Here is a 17154-nt window from a genome sequence, read left to right as displayed (position 1 = left end):
AGAGAGAAACGGACTCGGGATTACCTGCCCGAAGACACCCTCACATTCAGCGAGGAAGACATCGAGGCTTTATCTCAACCTCACAACGATGCAATGGTAATTTCTATCCTTTTAAATAAAGTTCAAGTTAAACGTGTTCTCGTTGATCCAGGTAGTTCGGCAAATATAATCAGGTCAAGGGTCTTGGAGCATCTCGGGCTGCTCGATCAGATGATACCGGCATTGCAGGTCTTGAATGGATTTAACATGGCAAGTGAAATAATGAAGGGAGAAATCGTCCTTCCAGTCAGCATGGTCGCAACCATACAAGACACCAAATTTCATGTCATCGAAGGTGACATGAGGTATAATGCATTGCTTGGAAGGCCGTAGATCCACAGCATGAGGGCGGTGCCATCGACCCTTCATCAGATTATGAAGTTCCCAACGAAGGATGACGTGAAAATAGTATATGGAGAGCAGCATGTAGCTAAGGAGATGTTTGCAGTGCACGACTTGGCACCGGTATCGGCACCATCTGCATCGGAAAAATCGAAGGATGAACAGGTGGCCAAATAGCAATTACAGTCCATGCCTTCGGCTGAGCCCGAGGGATAAGTATTTAATGAACAGGTGGCTGGGGACGAAGAGGAAGATTTCCTTATCCCCCAAACTTTCATTGCCCCTGAGGAATCAGATGCGACAAAATCCACGGTCGAAGACTCGAGCAGGTCATATTAGTCGAGCATCTTCCAGAACGAAAGGTACACCTGGGACGGGGTTAACCCCCAAACTCAGGAAAAAACTCATTCAGTTTCTCATTGATAATATTGATTGCTTCGCTTGGTCCCACTTAGATATGACAGGAATTCCACCGGAGATAACTACCCATCGACTAAGCGCCGATCCCAGATTTAAGCCGGTGAAGCAAAAGAGGAGACCACAGTCCGAGGTAAAGCATACATTCATCAAAGAAGAGGTAACCAAACTTCTTAAAATAGGATCCATCAGGGAAGTTAAGTATCCTGAATGGCTGGTTAACGTAGTAGTAGTCCCTAAAAAGGGGAATAAACTTAGAATGTGTGTAGATTACAAAGATTTGAACAAAGCATGCCCTAAAAATTCTTTCCCATTGCCCAACATCGATCATTTGATCGATGCTACGGGTGACCACGAGATCATTACCTTTCTCGATGCCTACTCCGGGTACAACCAAATTTAAATGAACCCGGAGGATCGGGAAAAAACTTCATTCATCACGAAGTATGGTACGTATTGTTATGATGTAATGCCCTTCGGGCTAAAAAATTGTCACGCCCCAAAATCGAGGGGCGCGACCGGCGCTCGACCGGGTAGCCCCAGCCAAGCGGACCTGGGTGCCTTTCCTATCCCACGTGTTACCCCGTGTTTTCATTACTCATTTACCCAAGGAAATGGCCATTTATAATTTAAACACCTTTTTACAAACCATACATAGCATATATAGCATACATGGTTACTTAGCGTGGTTTACAACTTACATCGCCCAGCATACAAAATACATATTTACATAAGTTCACAACCCATATTTCCTGTCTACGGAGCCTCTAAGGATACAAAAGGGTGATACAATACTTGCCGGTAACAAGGCTCCGGTTATACCTTACACAAATACCAAAACAAGACTCCGGAATAAAAGCGGCATGAGCCACGCAGGGCCCCGAGAGGAAAGGGGCTCACCAATTCAGCTGACGGGAAGTAAAGGAGTGCTACTGTCGGTGGACTGGAGTACTTGCTATAGAACCACCTACAATCATAATACGAATGTAGTGCCCCCGGCAAAAGGGACGTCAGTACATTTGAATTGTACTGGTATGTATGAACAAACTTTGCCCCAAGTAAACTCAAACCATACACAAGTAACGAGCAGTAATAGAATCAACAATCAAATACACATGAAAGGAACAATCAAAGCCAAACAAGTTCACAATCTCTCCTTTTCCCCTTCAACATTATCACATCAATGATTTCACATCTTTCTCATATTTTTATTTCAATAGTGATTTCGATCACTTTCCACCCTTATTACCTCGGCCACCCTTATTACCTCAGCCACCCTTATCACCACAACCCACACCTTATTACTTCGTGTTGCGGCGCGCAACCCGATCCCACCGAACAATCACAATTCACAAACAACAATAACAACAACAACAACAAATTCACAAAGAATTTCCATAACCATCAATACCATTTCCATCAAATACAACAGCTCATATGCATTTTAAGTCACAACGATAATTGCCCATGACAAGCCATAAATGTTATTACCACAGTTGTTTCATTTGCATCAATTACGATTTCTTTCCATCATTTGTTACACAACTCGTACCACATAAACACTTTCATACACACACATTTGGTTTGTTGCCATTTACTTGCACCTTTATATCGGGAGACTTAACCAAGAGCACTCAATGCATATCAATCACAAGAATTTCACAAATAGTCCACATAGATATCACATACCAAATATTCGTACACCAAACAAAGTGACTTTACAAAGGTCAAAGTTAGCCATACATACTTGGAGCCGAATTCCCTTTTTAACCTCTACTTTCAATTCACCCAACAGTCTAGCAGCGTCAATCTAGTTCACAAGTTAACACATATATCTTAAAATTGAAATTCACAATTACTACCCGAACTTATTTAGGTTGTCAACCCCCCCCCCCCTTTTGCAAACCTTTACTTCTACCCAACTCCTCTTACTAGCTTTTAGGTATTAAAGAAACATGCATGTGTTTTCAACTTCCACTTTCAAGAATCAATTATGAGAATCCCCTTTTTATTTAAATCTGAACAATCAATGAAAAAGGGGTTGGGGATTTTACCTGCAAGAATGGAAGATAAGATAATACTCGAAATTTCCGGGCCTGGGTGACTTTTGAAAAATTCAAATTGATGAAGATGACGACTTTCTCTCTCAAGAACCCTCTCTTCTTCCCTCTCTCAGTTTTGTCAGAAATGTGTAAATGAGGGGGGTGTTTTGAGAAGGGGTTGAAAATGAAAATTGGAGCCCAAGCGGAATGCGTCAGGAATGCGATCGCATTCCTGAATTACGGTCCGCAGACCGGTCGCAGAATGACCCTAAAAAATGGGCCAAAATGAAAACACACTGTGTCGTTATGCAACCACTATGCGGTCCGCATAACCGATTTGCGATCGCATAATGCACCGCATTTTTGACCTCAAATTTGACTGACACATTGACTCACTTTGCGATAGAAATGCGGTCCGCATACCAGTTATGCGATCGCATAATGGACCGCATTTTGACCTCAATTTTAACCAAACCACTGACTCAATCTGCGGCAGAAATGCGGTCCGCATACTTGATTTGCGACCGCATTCCGGACCGCATAACAGCACTTTTCTGGAAAACTTTGACTCTTTGATTTTTAAATGCCAAATCAGTACAAAGGGTCCGAACCGCGGCGAGCTAGGATTTTACACATCCCTAACACATATTCGGGACTTGACACCACGAGCTACTAGGTTTTTGAGTACAAGTTTTTCACGGGGCCTTACAAAAATGCAGGAGCCACATATCAACATCTAGTTAATAAGATGTTCGAACATCAAATATGCAAATCCATGGAAGTTTATATTGATGATATGCTAGTTAAGTCCCTGCGCGCAGATGATCATTTGACCATTTGCAGGTAACATTTGACATCCTTAGAAAATACAACATGAAGCTCAACCCCAAGAAATGTGCTTTTGGAGTCGGCTCCGGCAAGTTCTTGGGCTTTATGGTATCGAACAGAGGTATCGAGATCAACCCCGATAAGATCAAAGCTATTGAGGAAATGATCGTGGTAAACAATGTGAAAGCCGTGCACGGTTGACCGAACAGATAGCTGCCCTAGGTCGATTTATATCGAGGTCATCAGATCGGAGCCATCACTTCTTTTTCCTACTCAAAAAGAAGAACAACTTCGCATGGACCCCGAGTGTCAGCAAGCCTTGGAAGAATTAAAACGATATATCTCGAGCCCACCCCTGCTCCATACTCCAAAAGAGGACGAAACACTCCACTTGTATCTATCCGTGTCAGAGGTAGCGGTAAGTGGCGTGCTGGTTCGAGAAGAGAAAGGTACACAATTTCCTATCTATTATGTGAGTCGAACCCTGGGAGATGCTGAAACCAGGTCCCACATTTGAAAAATTAGCTCTAGCATTAATAAGCGCGTCTAGGAAATTAAAACCATATTTTCAAAGCCATCATATATGTGTACTGACCACATACCCGCTTTGAAATATCTTGCATAAACCCGAATTGTCGGGCGGATTGGCCAAATGGGCCATCGAACTTGGAGGATATGATATCGAATATCAGCCTCGAACGAATATCAAGTCTCAAATTTTGGCAGACTTCGTGGCCGACTTCGCGCATTCCCTCGTACCCAAAGTAGAGAAGGAACTCTTGCTAAAAACGGGTACGTCATCGGGAGTTTTGACCCTCTTCACAAACGGTGCCTCGAATGTGAAAGGATTCGGGCTCGGCATCATTTTAACACCGCCTACGGGCAGTGTTATTAGGCAATCTATCAAAACTTCTACATTTTACTAACAATGAGGCCGAGTATGAAGCCATGATTGCAGGTCTTGAACTAGCCAAGGGCCTTGGAGCAGAGGTCATCGAGGCAAACTGTGATTCCTTTTTGGTGGTAAATCATGTAAACGGAAGCTTCGAGGTTCGAGACGATCGAATGCAAAGGTACTTAGACAAACTTCAAATGACATTACACCGCTTCAAGAAATGGACACTGGACCATGTGCCTCGAGAACAGAATAGCGAGGCCGACGCGCTAGCAAACTTGGGGTCATCGGTCGAAGAAGACGATATCATCCCGGGGGCTTTCGTCTAGCTATCGAAGTCGATGGTCGAAGAAGGCCATGCAAAGATTTATTCAACAAGTTTAACGTGGGATTGGAGGAATAAGTACATCGATTACTTGAAACATGGGAAGCTCCCCACAGACCCAAAAGAGTCAAGAACACTTCGAGCCAAAGCAACTCGGTTCTCGCTCGATGAAAATGGAACGTTGTACAGAAGAACCTTCGATGGACCGTTGGCAGTATGTTTGGGACCCGGGGACACTGATTATGTGCTACGGGAAATCCACGAGGGCACCTGTGGGAACCATTCTGGTGCAGACTCCCTGGTTCACAAGGTGATCAGAGCAGGGTATTATTCGGATAGCATGGAAAAAGATACCAAGGAGTTCGTTCGGAAGTGCGACAAATGCCAGAGGTTTGCACCAATCATTCATCAAACCGGTGAACAACTCCACCCGACCCTATCCCCGTGGCCATTCTGAAGTAGGGGATGGACATCGTCGCCCCTACCCACGGCGCCAGGTAAAGCTAGATTTTTTTTATGACTGACTACTTCTCAAAATGGGTTGAAGCGCAGGCCTTCGAGAAGCTGAGAGAAAAAGAAGTCATCAACTTCACATGGGACCACATCATATGTCGGTTCGGGATACCCGCAGAAATAACATGTGACAATGGGAAACAGTTCATCGGTAGCAAAGTGAAAAAATTCCACGGGGACCATAAAATCAAAAGGATCCTATCAGCACCTTACCACCCAAGTGCAAATGGTCAGGCCGAATCCACAAATAAAACCATCATTCGAAACTTGAATAAAAGGTTAGATGATTCAAAGGGGAAATGGAGAGAAGTATTGCCCGAGGAGCTATGGGCATATCGAACAACTTCAAAGTCGAGCACTGGGGAGACCCCGTTTTCATTGGTATACGGATCCGAAGCATTAATCCTAGTCGAAGTCGGGGAACCTAGCGTCATGTTTCAGCACGCCACCGAGGACTCAAATTGCGAAGCTATGAACACTTCTCTCGAACTACTCGATGAAAAGCGTGAGGCCGCTTTAATACGAATGGCCTGCTTAAAAACAAAGGATCGAAAGGTATTACAACAGAAGGACGAACCTTCGATATTTCAAAGTCGGGGACTTAGTCCTAAGGAAAGTCACTCTCAACACTCGAGACTCAAACGAAGGGAAGCTAGGTCCCAATTGGGAAGGACCGTATTGTGTCCTCAGAGTCATAGGGAAAGGATCCTACAAACTTAGCACAATGGAAGGAGAGCACCTACCAAATAATTGGAATGTATCGATGCTCAAGCGATGTTACTGCTGAGCTCGAAGGCCTTGGGTTTGAAAGCATGCGTTGCGCTCTTTTTTCCTTGGATCGGGTTTTATCCCAAATGGGTTTTACCGGCAAGGTTTTTAACGAGGCAACACCCATATGCTACCTAAGGAACATTCAACAAGTATTCAAGGCTTCTTTTCGATCAACCTCGAATACTGGGGGGCATCACTCTCGGAGGTTAAATTTTTAGAAAGACGTTTCACGCCTAAGAGGGACTCGACAGTAGAACTTTGTAATGGGCCAAATGGTCGAATAAACCGTGTCTATATAGAATAGTCGAGCCCCGACGGCAAAACATGTACGCATTTATCAATTATTTAAAGAAAGTATTCTGGTTACATCAAAGATACTTTCTGTCTCGTACGAGCTCTACACTTACAATCCTACGGGAAACGGCTTAAGAGCCAAAAAAATAGAAGCACCCCAAATACTCGGGGACTGTCATCGAAAATCCGAAATTATAAGACCTCAAAGAGGCACCCCCTCGAAATGAAGGCCAAGGCCAACTTACTCGGGGACTAACTTTTCGAACAAGTTCGAAAAGTTATCGGGAAACAAGTCCAAGCGACAAACCCGAAGGCTACGACCATATTAAAGACTACGGTCACAAAAAGGCTACGACCTAAATAATGCGATTCAGAGACGTCCGATTTTCGCTATAAAATTAAAGGCCTTCAAACATTAAAAAACCGATAAAATCAGGCTACCCCCGACAAAAGAAAAATATAAGGGGCCTCGATAAATACGGCCCTCAAAAAATCTAAGGGCTTCGATGAATCATCCCTCGAACAATCCAAAGGCTTCGATAACACCAGTCTTTGGAATACCCTTAAGAGTAATTCGATTATGTCCACACAAACAAAATGACTAATAAGGTTCCGATACGTCGAGCCTTCGAAAAACCCAACGGGTACAAAAACATATGCTAAGGCATAACTAAAATTTCACTAAGTACTTTAGCCGAATTGAGGGAAAATTTATATAGCCAATTCTAAAAAAGAGCCTAAGGGACAACTCTATAATAAAGCCTAAGGGCCAATTCTAAAAAAAGAGCCTAAGGGCCAATTCAAAAAAAGAGCCTAAGGGCCAGCTTAAAAGAAATATAGGACCAAAGACCTATGGGAGTCTGAGACCCCGTCCTCGTTTAACTCGGACCCAAAGGCCCCGTTACCCCAAGCTCGCATTAATTTGATTTTAAATCTGGCTCGGGGATCATCTAAAACCCTAAGGGTTATGATCTTGGGCAATAAAAACGTAAGGGCTTATTACGAGTCTAAACCATTACTCGAGCTTAGCATTTGAATCATCGAAATTTTTCGTAAACGAGGACAAAATAAAAGTCAACACAAATCAAGGACAGAGCAAAAGCTACTATATATTCATTTAGAAAATTTACAGAACATATTACAACACCCACAAAGGGGCCCTTGTACAAAAAGGAACTTAATCTATTTTCGGTGCCACGTCCCCGGGAATGCTGTCTCCGTCTTCAGGGGCTTTATCTTCGGGAGACTCTTCCCCTTCGGGAGAATCTTCCTCACTTTCTCCATCCCCGGAGACACTCACCACGTCCTCTTCATCGGAAGAGACAAGAAACCTAGCATCGGTTTCCCGCGTCTGTGCTTCGGCTATCTCCTCGGCATGGTCGAACCTCCGAGCACAGATTTCCTCAGAGTCTCCCTACAAGCTCGGCACTTAGCCAATTCATCACTCCGTCTTGCCCGGTCGGAGGCCTCCCTCAACTCAGCTTGAATGGCCGTGGCTTGTCTCATATATATATATAGCAATGGACTTATCAGCCGCAACCTTAGTCTTCTCAGCTTCGGTCTTAGCTTGCACAGCTTCAACCTTAGCCTGTGCAACTTCGATCCGGGCTTTAGCCAGTTCGACCTCCAGCCCCCCGACTTCCCTGGCCTGAGCCAAGCTTTTCGCTTCAGCACCTCGGAGCTGAGCTTCAGCCAAGGCCAGTTGGGCCTTAACATCCTCCTTTTTGGCAGCAAGTTGATTTATGTTCTTCTTCCACTGTTGGCAATCAGCCCAAACTTGATCTACCTCGCCTCGGAGCTGCCCAATCATATCAAGATTTTGCTACAGCTGAGATATCGAAGTGTTAGCTTCCGAAGTAGAGTCAAGAAGGCCGAACTTTATTAAAATCGATGTTACCTGCTCGTCTAGCTCGGACTCGCTTTCTTTAGCTTTAGCCAATGCTGTTCGGAGATCCTTAAGCTCCTATTCTCTTTGACTACAAAGGAGACTCAAGGCCTTCTCTTCGCCTGAAACCTTCTTGAGCTCAGCCTCGCATTGGCCCAGCTCGGTTCTAAACTTTGCAGTGGCCTACGCACGAAACGTAAACATATCAGTCGAAATAAGGCATGGGGAGAAAAACTTGCAATAAAAAGGGCAGATCTTTACCCGGATAAGGAAACATTGAGCCTCTTCGAAAAGGGAGGATGCATCATTAAATTCGTTGGCGTCCTCGATACCAGCATAGCAACCTTGAAAAGGATCATCTTCGATAAACTTATTTGGATCGGGCTTCGGCATAACGTTGGCTTCTTCGATTTCCCCCTCAGAATAAGTTGGCAACGAAAGGAGTGACCCGTTGTCGCGGCACCGAACTCCTCGCTCGGGGCGTTCTCATTATAATTAGGGGTCTCAGCATCTACCCCCCTCCGGTATAGTTGTTGAAGGCAGAGAGTCAATCTCGACCGCCGGAGATGTAGGGGCTTTGTCTGTTTCTCCCTTCGAGGCATCCTCACCACGGAATGATGTATCCAGTTCGGAAGGCTCGGCGACCTCAACTGGTTTCCTAGCTCGAGTCACCAACGCCGACCCTTCATCATCATTCTCTTCATCATTCAGGAGGTCTTTTCCCGAGCCTGCGCTCGTTTGAGCATAACTTTTCCGCAGCCTTCGAGCGTGGGGTTTTCTTGTCCTGATGGTCTTCGGGTTTCAAGACCCTTTTTCTCTTCTTGTCCTTCTCGTACTTCGGGTTTGAAGGTCTGATTTCTTTCCCAGGTGGGGCCCGGCTCATTTCGCACACATCTCCAAGGCCTGCACGAGCAAGCGTGAGTAAGTAAAAATACCACCAAAATGTATGAAAAATGTTAGAAACTATAGAAAGGCACTCACGGTAGTTCTTGGCTCCCACTGGCCCTTCCCCAATTCATGCCACTTACGCTTGTCGTAGGAAGAAGTGGCTGCTAATTTTCTGACCCAATCTTTGAGGTCGGAACCGCTAGGGGCGCCCAAGCAGTGGCTGCCGAGAGAAAGATGAGAGAGTTATGGAAAATAAAAGAACATGAATAGATACAAAAAATACGGACTCCACTTACGGTTAAAGTTCCACCTCTCCGGGAACAACATTTTTTCCTCGGGGATGATGTCCGAAGTCCTAACTCTAACAAATCGGCTCATCCAACCCCGATTTTTGGTTTCTTTGGGGCTAGCGAAAAGGACTTCGTGGTTTGACGCTGCAGCTTGATGAGCCCTCGGAATAACTGGGGCCGATACAACCAGACTAGGTGGATGAGGGTGAACTCCAAACCCTCGGGCTTCTCGGAGTAAAACCGCAGCATGATCACGATGCGCCAAAAAGAAGGGTGGATTTGACCAAGGGTGACTTCGTATGTCTTGCAGAAGTTGATCGCCACCGGATCGAGGGGGCCCAGTGTGAAGGAGTAAGTGTAAACACTCAAAAACCCCTCCTTGTGGGTAGTTATGCTTTTATTAGGCCTCGGGATCTACACCCCGACCTTGTCTCCCAAGCGACAATCCTCATTTACTTCCTTGACGAGCTGCTTAGTTATCAGGCTAATGTATCGGGATATATGCTCGCATCGGCCCTTGACGTCTGGAGGATTCTCGATACCGAAGTCCTTCTTGATAATGGAATCACCAGGGGTGATCTCTTCAAGTTTAGGCGGCACCACTGGTTTGGCCGGCCGGGAGGCAGAAGAAGATGATGTTTTATCCTTTTTAAGGACCGTCTTGGAAGTTTTTTCCATAGTTATAAGCTAAGTATTACGGGTGCAGAGGGATGTGGTGTTTTCAAGCAAGAGCTTGGTGTTTTTCTAACACTTGAAGAGGTGGAGGAAATGAGTGATAGAAGAAAGAGATGAAGATGGCAAAGGGAAGAAGAAAGAGCAAAGTTCTACACTTGGAGGAATCACCTCATATTTATAAGCGGGAGATGACGGTCCGACGACTTTAGTGGCCGACCAACGCTGACATGCATTCAATGTTTTTGGGAAATTGGACCAATGGGACGTTTCAGAAGCTTGCATCACAAAGATGATGTCATCATTCAGGACTTCGGGAATACAAATCGTTTCTCATCATTTCATTCTAAGAAACGGGACTATCTGTATACGGTCAAAATCAGGGAGCCCGATTTCGGAATCTTAAATTGGGTTATGAGTCTGGGTCCGGGCAACTCAAAATGGAAGTCGGATCCGGTCGAGGGGCACATACCTCGAAGAAGCTGGTCGAGGGCCTGTCATGACTTGCATCGAGGGCAGCTCAATCTCGAAGTCAACTAAGAAAGAGCGAGAATTTTTCTAGGACACATGGACCAGGGGATAAATTAAAAGATAAGATTTGTACGAAATGGTACAAGTCTGTATTAGGCTGTTATACACCTATACCAATATAATTCTTTACTACAATTAGGAGCGTACTATATTGGGGTTTTCTCCTCCTATATAAAGGGGACCCCAATCATTTTTGTAAGATCATCTCATATTATTCTTTGCAATAAGAACATTCCGCTCTGCCTTTCTCGTTTAACGTGCTCAACAATTATTCTTCAGCTTTATTGTCTTTACTTTATTGTTCATACTTTATTGTTCTTAGCTGACCTCGAGATCCCTGGGACAACCAAGCTCGAGGCCCCTATTGCTTCAACAACACTGATTTGGTTCTTTATTTTTTCTTACTTAAGCTTAATATTACTTGTATAATCACTAGTATTAGAATATATCACATATCTTTAAAACCACAAATCATCTTTAATTGTTACTCACATTTTTCGAGGTAAACAATACCATGGAGGTTACAAATATTTAATATCATGAATAACAAGTACCAAGATGGTTGGAAGACTTAGAAGCTAAACGAATTGAAGAAAATATGTTTCGCCGAAAGTCGATGGAATGTTATAACATGTACTTTTGGGGTGAGAATAGGATGCTTAAAATTATAACTAGATTATGTTATGAGTTATTTTAGTCGTATGATAGACGTGTGTTATGTTTTGAAGTCAAGCGAGCTGTGGAACAAAAGTTGGAAAAGGTCATCACAAGTTACATTCATAAACGTGTTGAACCTTAGGTCAAATGTAGCTGAGCTTTTCTCCAAATATAATTGGAATTATAGGTCCAACGCATTAAACCATTCATCTATACGACATAGGAGTAGAGAGATATTTGCAGTTTTACGAGACTGCACATACTACATGGGTGACAAGTAGGTGTGTCACTAAAGCTTTTTGAGAAATGCATTTCCTGTATTATATGAGGCCTTTTTGGGACATATTATATACCAAATTGAAGGCATTGGATTTTAGTTTCTAACTCTATTAACCGTTCATTCATACGACATAAGGATAAAAAGATATAAGCGCCGGAAGAAGGGCCAATGCTAGGGTGCCAAGCTAGAACCTCTTTGACTTTTTAAAAGTTGATATAGGGGTTTAAATCGTCTTTCTCTTCATTTTTCATAGAACACGACCAGAGAACCCCAAAAAACTTACCTTAAGCTCTCTACAAGGGTTCCAAAGAAGATTAACATCTCGGTATGAAATCAAGAAGCGATAACATTAGAACGATCCCTACGATGTAAGTATCGCTATATCGCCTCTCTTTTTCTTTGTAGTTTGAGTTTTGGAAGGTACTTCATAGTTAAGAAAATGCCTACTTTCTGTATTTATGCTTTTAAATTTCAAGGAAGGTTGATAAATTCATTTCCTATTAGTTAGAACTCACGGGACGGTGATCGAAAGCCATGAGTGCAATTTATTTAACTTTTAGTGGACCGTTTTGTAGTCCACTCATGTTGGCCCCTTGTGCTGATGTTTTATGGAGTTTTGGAGGCTAAAAGGTGTGGAGAAACACCACATAATTGCGGAATGGTGGGATGGTCGTTCGTAGTTACATTTTTAGGTTTTTTGGCGCTACTTTGATTGTCGCTTTATGTATGAAGTGATTAGGGTGGGTGGGCTATTTTGCGGTATATTGTGATGGAGATAAGGTTGGAAAATGATGCATACATTGTGTTATTGTTGTTTTCTTGTTGTTGTTGGTATATGGTATTGGAGGAGGGCCTTGTTACAGGGGAGATGCTGCCCAAATTTACGTAAACGAGCTACTAGTTTAAGTTGCGGACTTAGCCTTCACTCAGCACTGATTTTGAATCTCCTTATGTTGTGTTAGATTGAGTTGAGTTGTTTGAATAATTGCTTGGAATGTATTAAGAACTCAACGGAGTTAAGGTATGTTAAGGCTAAACCTTTCCTTCATTTTGGCATGATCCCGTAACTACACGCGTTTGATACCGAGGCATAAATAGAAGTTCTTATTCTTGAATTTATGTACATTATCCTAGTCTCATAATCTAAAGTATTATCCCTTATCGGGACTTCATATTCAATTTAGTTTTGTCTTCTTTCAGCCAAGAGAGCATAGAGTCTATATATATACAGTATTATAGTATTTTCACCACTATCGAGCTATAATCGATGGGCAGGCCTCTATTGGGCAACCTCTGATCAGATGGTAAGTTATATACCGAGCCTACTATGTCCATGCTCCTATGAGCAAGCCTAGAATGGCCGAGATACAAAGCTTATTATGGCCGAGTGCCTATGAGCGAGCCTACTACGGTAGAGCAGTTACACATACCGAGCCTTATAGGTCCAGACAACTATTTTACTTACTATATTGAGAGAGATGAGGCAATATCAGCAAGTAAGCATATCTTCAATTATATTTGACTCCCAGGTACTTTCAATTATTATATTATTAGTTAAGTTTCAGCTTTCAGTTATTCTATTGCCTCACATACTCGGTACATTATTTCGTACTGACGTCCCTTTTACTGGGGACGTTGCATTTCATGCCAGCAGTGTAATGACCCGACCGGTCATTTTGAGAATTTAAGTTCCGTTCAGTGGCATAAGATCTTGAGCAGCTTCATATTATGTGTATCGACTTGCGTGCGTGGTCGAGTTTAGTTACCGAGTGATTCGGAGTTAGATTGGAAGAAAGATTCTAATTTTGGAAGCTTAAGCGGTGAGAATTTGACCGAAATTTAATTTTTGTGTAAACAGCTCCGGAATGAGTTTTGGATGACTGCACATCTTTGTATGGAGATTTGGGACTTAGGTGTGCGTCCGAATTTGGATTTGGAGGTCCGTAGGGTAATTTGGAGCATTTCGACGAAAGTTGAAAAAGTTGAAGTTTGGAAGATGAAGAAGTTTGACCAACAATTGACTTTTGGGATATAGGGGTCAGAATGCGATTTAGAGAGTTGGAACAGCTCCGTCTTTGGGACTTGTCTGCAAAATTTCGTGTCATTCCGAGTTGATTTGATAGGTTTCGGCGCGAGTATTAGAAGTTGGAAGATTTGAAAGTTCATAAGTTCGATTCATGGTGCAATTTGAATTTTCGGCGTTGCTTGATGTGATTTGAGACCCCAAGCGAGTCCTTGTTAGGTTATCGAACTTGTTTGTGTGTTTAGACGGGGTCCCGGAGGTCTGGGGTGTGTTCCGGATGGGCTACGGGCCAATTTCCTCTATTTTTGGATTGTTGGTTTCTCGTGTCTGATATCCTTCTTCGCGATCGCGAAGTGCCTTTCGCGTTCATATAGTGTTCTACTGACCTGCCTGACTTTCCTTCTTCGTGTTTGCATAGTATGCCTCGTGATCGCGTAGCCCTACTCATCCCATTCATCGCGTTCGCGCCCCCCCCCCCCTTCCGCGTTCGCGTAGCAGAAACTAGGCCCTGAGCACTGTGATCATTTTCCTCTTCGCATTTGCGTGTCCCTTAGTGTTCACATAAGCTCATGTCCATTGTTCATCGCGTTCGCGTCCCTTCACTCGCGTTCGCGAAGGGTCTTTCTTGGCATCCTCAATTTTCTTCTCCGCGAACGCGACCCTTTCTCCGCGTTCGCGATGTATAAGGACCTCGATTCTTTGTGGTTTTTTTTGAGAAAATTGATTGGGTAAGTGTTCTTCACCTAGAATTTATTATATTCCATGATTTTATCTTTATTTTTATCATTTAATTAGTGTTTTGAGTTGAAGAAAATGGAGGTTTTTGAAGAAAATGTTCAAAATAAAAAAATCATGATTTGAAGGACGAAATGGTATCGAAATTTGATAATTTTTGTATGGTTGAACTCATATCAGAATGGGTGTTCGAGTTTTGTGAAATATATCGGGTTCCGACGTACGGGCTCGGGGGTCGACTTTTGGGCCGATTTTTAGATTTTGATAACGATTGAGTCTTTATGATCCGGAATAGTTTCTTATGAGTTTTATTTGTGGTTTGAAGTTATTATGGTTAGATTTGAGCCGTCCGAAGGTCTTTTTACCCGTGAAGTTCATTTTAGACTATCGGGTTGTCTTCTTTGAGGTAAGTATCTTGCCTAACCTTGTGTGGAGGATTTCCCCTTAGGATTTGAGTCTTTTGTGTTGATTGTAGTCCGTGTACGCAAGGCGACGAATGTGTGCTCGAACTTATTTGTGGAAAGTTGGCCGTTTAGGTCCTTATATTCACTGAGTATGAAGTTGTTCTCGATATGATTGAGTTTCCTATTTACTAGTTTCACCTCAATATGCTTAAGTTGGAATTAATTGCTTTACGATTCACTTTTATTGCCTATTTGACTCTTATTTGACTTAACTGAAGATTTTTACCTCTCTTATTGTCATGCTATCTTTTCATAGCTGCTTGTCTTTATTGGAAATCATTATTATCTCTCCTATAATTGTTTAGTCTTAATTGAGGTTATGATTATCTTTCCGTTGCTCATCCTTAAATGAATTTGTTGTATATTCTTTGTAGTTTCCCAACCTTAAAAAGTTTTGAAATCCTATATTTAGTTGACATGTCCTTATTTAGAATTATTTGGCTCGTGTTAGCTCCCTTGTTGCTGAACTGTATTTTATGGGGTCGTTATTACATATTATTTCCTCCCTTGTTGAGTTGTTCTTATTACACCTAGTATTCTCTATTGTGGTTATTCCTTGCGAACTAGTTTTACCGTTTCTTTGTGATCGAAAGTTCTTGAGTTGATTTACTTGTTGTACTCTTGTATTTACTATTGTTGTTGCTGTCGTACTTGCTATTGTGATACACGAGGTTTCTGCCGTGCGGTTGTTGTTATTGTGATACACGAGGTTTCTGCCGTACGAGTGTTATTGGGTCGCCTGAGGTTTCTGCCGTGCTATTGTTATTGTTGATATTTGCACATGCGGCGTTGCGTGTGGGGGGGGGGGAGGGGTGTGTGGGGGTTGCGCATGTGGCGAGGCAAGGTGGAAATATTATTATGCACGTATGGCGAGACAAGGCGGGCACTTACTTGTTATTAGTGCACATGTGGTGAGACAAGGTGCGCTTTGTCGGGGATTGATTTGTGATGCTTTGTGATGGCCTGGGGGCATTCTTGATGTTGATATTTGTGCAGTGGTACACTTACCTGTGTGAGCTTTATCTTGTGAAAGTTGTGAGAAAACATTCTACGTGTTGTCCGTTCTTTTCCTTATGCTTACTAGGTGGTATGAACTATGTTAGGACACTTGCACAAGCATACACGTAGCTAAGCACTCTTATCGGATTAGAGGTTTTCTTGATATTGTTGAGTATAGATGCACACCCTTGTTTACTCGCCTTCTATGTGAGAATGGCTCTATTTAGCACGTGAGTCGTCAGTACGGTTATGAGATGTATTGAGGGCACAAGATTCCAAGTGTTAGGGTTCAGGTATTGAGACCCGTAAGTTATGATTTGTCAGAGGTTCGGTACCTTGTGGAGCTTGTTGACTAAAACCTAATATAAAAGCGGTCGTAGTTGTTGTGTTATTACTTGTCCTTGCTGTATTTGTGATTTCTGATTTAGGTTGTGTTTCCGTTCACTCTTCTGTGTCATTATTATGGGGTTTCCGCTGATACTTGTTGTTTTCCTTTCTTATTGAAATTACTGTATTATTAGCCATATCACGTGGTCTTTATGTAGATATCATACTCTGTTATTCCTATACTTATACTTGTTCAGGTTATTAGACCAATAGGTTTCTTGACTATTCCTCGTTAGTACTCCACCGAGGTTAGTCTTGATACTTACTGGGCACCGCTGTGGTGTGCTCATGCTACGCTTCTGCACATTTTTGTGCAGATCCAAGTATTTGATCGTTAGTAGCTGTGCGGATTGTTGCTGTGGAGACTCAAGGTAAACCTGCCGCTGCGTTCGCAGGCTTCAGAGTCACCTTCCTATTTAGTATTTACATTGTTTTACTTATTTCCAAACAGTTGTATTTAAAAGTTGTAGCAAACTCTGTAGAGCTTATGACTTGTACTACCGGTTTTGGGAATTGTAAAATTATGTAGAGATTTCTATCTCGAGACTATTAGATTTTATTTATTAATGTTGTTATTTAGTAAATGTTAGGCTTACCTAGTCCCTAAGACTAGGTGCCATCACGATACCCAACGGAGGGGAAATTGGGTCGTGACATGCAGGTCCTGATAGATAGATGGATAAACATTACCAGTAGACAGAGTCAAACATCAGCTTGGTTGGTAAGCTGCACTTCCTCGGGGTTACCAGGTCTAGACCTTGGAGTCCATATATATATACAGATTTGATGGGTAGGTCGAGGCCTTGTCCCGGCCATGATACAGTTCAGCTATCACTAGAGTCTTGTAGATGAGTCATGTATATTTTTTATATCAGTA

The sequence above is a fragment of the Nicotiana attenuata genome, chromosome 1 (assembly GCF_001879085.1).
Source record: "Nicotiana attenuata strain UT chromosome 1, NIATTr2, whole genome shotgun sequence".
NCBI lineage: Eukaryota > Viridiplantae > Streptophyta > Magnoliopsida > Solanales > Solanaceae > Nicotiana > Nicotiana attenuata.
The sequence above is the reverse complement of the archived record's forward strand: the minus strand, read 5'-3'. Positions refer to the sequence as shown.